Raw genomic sequence first — 4,874 nt, forward strand, 5'->3', positions numbered from 1 at the left:
CCACTAGACTTGAGAAGTACAGGTCACACAACTTATAGGAATTTTGGAAATAAACCTGAAATTCTTACACCATATAGACTCCTGCCTGGCCAAAGAAGAATTTATTACCTACTGTATCATATGGGCAAGTAACAACCAGATGTTTCTCCCCATGGAGTCCTAAGAGCTGTGCTTTTTCTGTAATGAGAATTTTAGAAGAGAAGAATCAAGCCACTATGGTCTTGGAAGAATAAATACTGCAGTAACACCCCTTAAATTAGTGCAGGTGTAATTATTTGAAATAATGAGAAAAAAGAGTTCCAAATGGTGTTAAAACAACTGTGTGCAAGCAATTAGTACATCATCATTCACTGGCCACATTTCACTAACACAGTTTACAGCTTTTGCAGTGAACTACATGAGTCCAGAGATTGAGTGACCTCTTGGATCTACATTTCCAGCACCTGTCAAATGGTTCTTTCTGCAAAGCATGAAGACAATGGAAACACATTAAAATGACCATATCCACCAACACGGGCAGGTCCAGAAAAAAGAAAATTGCCCTTTAAGTTGATCAATAACAGGGATTGATTCTGTTCTGTGTGCTCAGTCAGCTGCCATGCAGGGCCTAACGAAGGCAGTGGGCAGGATGGAGCACAGCTGCTCTGTTAGCTGTGCTGTTGAGGCCACGTGGCACAGGGATGGCAACTTCTCATCATGCATCTGGACAGTCTTCCTTCCATTTTGATTCCTTTGTCCTATCCTTCAGCTTTTATTTATAGGGTGGAGATGAACATTATTTTAATGGAAATAATGAACAATGCTCTTTTTCATCATACCTCTCTGTGTACCTTATAACAAGGTTTATCAAAATCAAACTATACAAATCAATGCATGAAAATCCATAATGCATAATGCACTTAATGGGATCTGTGACATATGCATGTGTGAATTTAATCGGATTATGTGCATGAATTAATGTGAATATATAGATGTGTTTTTCTTTGCCTGGTATCCAGTTGATTATTATTAGCAATAACAGATTCTAAAACTGGCTTTGCACATTTGATGTATGCTACTGGGGGAGGGGAGGGAGGAAAGAGCGTAATAGTGGCTGAGCTAAGGCAGCCTCAGGCATTTTTCTGCCTACACAAGGCACAGACAAAATGGATTGGGGATGCTGTTCCAACAGGATCCTTTACTCTTTTGGAAATGTGTGGCTTTCTCCTTTTTTCTCTGTATCTACTAGATGTTGCCAGGGAGACATAGCCCTTGGCTTGCACCCAACTGCTGAGGCCATCACCCTTTATAACAGCAGTACCCAAAAAACTTTGTACCCACCAGAAGGTTTAGATCTGTTAAAATAATAAAAATATCTCTGAACTGTCTCAGTAGTTGATTCAAAGGAAGAAAAACTTTATTCTAAAATGTCTATTCCAAAAGACCTGGCTTTACAATGTATTTATAAGACATTGTATTTATGTTTTTAAGCTCTTTAAAAAATAATAATTGTAAAGAGTCACAAAGTAGCCTTTTCATAACATAGGTGTTCAAGAAGTACACTCCACATGTATTAAAATCCACAATAACATTTGTGAGCTTCCTTAAATTTTCTTGTAACTGCCATAAAACCGTGCTGGAAATTGATCTGAGTCGGCATCTCTTCAGAAACCAGTTACGGTAAAATATCTGTTACCTTCTCAAGTAATTGGATTTCTAACTGTCCATTTTTTAAATCATCAGGTTTTCAAGAAAGAACACAGATTACTGCTATTTTAAAGGTAAAAAATGGTTTTAGATTTTAATTTTTCTTATTTAATTTGTTAAAATTATCACATTACTCAGACTTAGTGCTTTTTATTTATAAGTAGTTGTAAGACTAAGGTGCTTAAACCTGTTATTGAACAGATCAGTAAAAGACATGACTATTTTAATTCTAAACAACATTCTGTACATAACCTTTGAGCACAACCCTGCAGTCATCCGTGAGAACACTCTAGCTGACCTAACAGACTAAAATTTGGAATATAACAGACACAGAAAGATAAAAATAGGTCACTAGGATATAATTGTAAACACTCTGCACAGGTTTTTTTTTTGCATTATCTTAACTAATATTTAGTAAAACATTGTTTCTCAAATAGGTATGAACAGTGCCTGATGTGCAATTAACATTTTGATTAACATAAATTGCATTGTTGATAATTTTAAACACAATCTTTTTCTTGCAGTTGTTTACAGACAGGTACAGTAAATATTTTAACTTACAGGAAGAATGTGGAATGGGATCAATTACTTGGCACTGTGCCTACAGAACTTCTCAATCTATTTTTAAATATTTCAGAAATGGGGAGGGGAGCAAAAGATCCGTGTTACATTTCTGAGCTAAGGGTTATCAGTAGAACATAGGAATCCTTTTCCCTATCCTGACTCTTATTCATTATTGGCAGCAATGCTAATATACACTACTTTGCTACTCGTTTAAATGTTCAAAGTATTACAGTAACATATATTTGTTTCATAAATTTTCCTTCCCATCATTTTCTCTTCTATAACAAAGAACCATAAAGACAGCAAATACTCTCTCTTATTTAGTGCAAGAGAGAAAGTAAACACTAATTATAGCAAATAACTATTAGTGTCACAGGATTCCCAGACATTACCAATATACACTTAAGCATTTCAGAGCAGACAATGACCTTACCTTCATAGCTAAGGAGAAAGCACGTCAGCAAGTTAGGACAGACCTCCTCCAAAATGGAACAAAAAGCGGAGAAAGCACTTGGGCCTTTTAAAAAGAGTTTATCTAAAAAATATTCAGTTCGCTTCTTGTAGCTCTCCTGGGACCAAATGTCTTTGTATTCCTCCAAGGAAAATACTCTCTTGTAAACCAAGTACGACAGCACTTTGTTCACATCCAGCTCTTCCAGTATTTTCTCTCTGTGCTTGCTTGGGATTTCAGAAAGCCACTTATTCCTGTTTTCATTTTCCCTTTTGGTAGATTTTGCACAGTTATAAAACCAAGATTTGGCTGTTCGTCCGAACATTCTGATATTTAAATAGAAAACAGAAAATTCTACTTCTGCATTTACTGTGCAGTATTCAGCATGCAAAGTAAACATAATGTGGATGGATAGAATGCAAATACATACTGCTGTCTGTAATTATTGTAATTCTAATGGAATGAAGAAGGCCTACATACAAATTATAAAGAAATCTAGCTCAGTTCCTGCAGCTTCCTAAGAGGATTACATTACACTAATTAGCCCCTTACAACTGTTAACAGCTTCTGAACCGTAATGATGAGACTGAGAATTGCTTAGTTACTGTTACTTTTTAATTCAGCAAGTGATCTTCAAAGATATCTCTTTGCAAAAAAAAAATAAATTTAAAAAATTAATTAAAGAAGGCAGCTGATCAAACTGAAATAATCTGTACAAGCTGATACAGGACATGAAATGAAGTGTCTTCTCTACACTTTAATTTTGTACTCCTCAGAGGCCATACCCAACCCACAGTATAAATGCCCTCTGCTTTTTGTTCTTGCATAAAACATTAGAATGCAATTATACTTTAGAAAACATATAATATGAATGTAAATGTAAATATGTAAATATATTGTAATCCTATATGCAAAACGTGAAAAGAAAAAAGATTACAGAGTAAGACCTTTTTAGTGAAGGTAAACACGGCACTGTTAAGAACAACAAAACTTCCACGTGTTTTGATCTTTGAAGTTGTGTCCAAGCAAAATAAACCAGCACACAGCAGCCACGTCCTGCCCCGGTGCTCCAGGGGGATTAGCTCAGTCCTCAGGGAGGTGTCCTGCCACCGACCGTCAGTCACCCGGGATCACGGTTGCATAACCCCTCTTACGCAAATGCTGCTTAATACATGGAGTTTTTGCTCGGTTTTAGACTTCCTGTCAACATAAATTCCCTGTGTAGAAAAGCTATGACTGCTTCCCGCCTCCTCCTGCTGTTTCCTTAGTCTGTTGTTCGCTTTTTTTCTGTTTCCATTACTTTCAACTGCCTCTGCATCCCCGGCCTCGCTCCTGTGGCTTTGCCTGCAGTTTCCTTACGGGAACCTCACCTATTGCCCAGCAAACAGAGGTACTTGGCTAAGCTGCTAGGAAAACAAGCTTTAGAATATGTTCAGTCTTTATGATCTTAGGATGCTGTACCCTCCTGCCAGGCTGCTGCTGCTTCTGAAATTACAAGTATTTATCAAGCAGCATTAAAGCTGATCACCGACCATGTAATGATTCTATGGTGTGTATCACCTGCCAAACAGTTCCCTGCCCGGTTAACGCATTGGGAGCGTTGCCTGTCACCTGGTGGTGGTTTGCAGCTCTAACAAGCCTCACGTGTCACATTACCTGAAGAAGGGTCAGTGGAACTACGTGTTGTGTTACGGCATATTCATGGCCCCAGTTTGGAAGGTCTGTGGCCACAGCCATGAGACCGGCCCGGGAGCTTCACAGATGCTAAACCGGCCCCTTGGGAACATAAACCAAACTGATGGGTTTTTTCCTTTCCTATTGCCAACCACCGGGCGTGTCATGATCTTCACAACTCGGCACGATCAGCACTTTAAGAATGAGTGATTCTTCACTTCATGCAACTTCTCTTTCATGAGCGTTTCGAAGAACCTGGGGGGCAGGTGAGCGGGACTGGGACGCGCGTTGACACTTCCCGATCTGCCCGGAGCAGGACGGGCAGGTGAGCGCGGCTGCGCAGCCCTGAGCGCTGCTCACGGGATTCACCCACCGAGCAGAACGAATAACAACAGTAACTCTCCGGCAGGGCCCTGCCTGCCTGGGTGCGGTCACGGCCGCAGCTCAGCGCCCCGAGCCCGCGGGACGGACGCAGCCCGAGGCAGGGGCGGGGCGGGGC

This window comes from Chaetura pelagica, unplaced genomic scaffold (assembly GCF_000747805.2).
Source record: "Chaetura pelagica isolate M959 unplaced genomic scaffold, ChaPel_1.0 scaffold222, whole genome shotgun sequence".
In the NCBI taxonomy this organism is placed as follows: Eukaryota; Metazoa; Chordata; class Aves; order Apodiformes; family Apodidae; genus Chaetura; species Chaetura pelagica.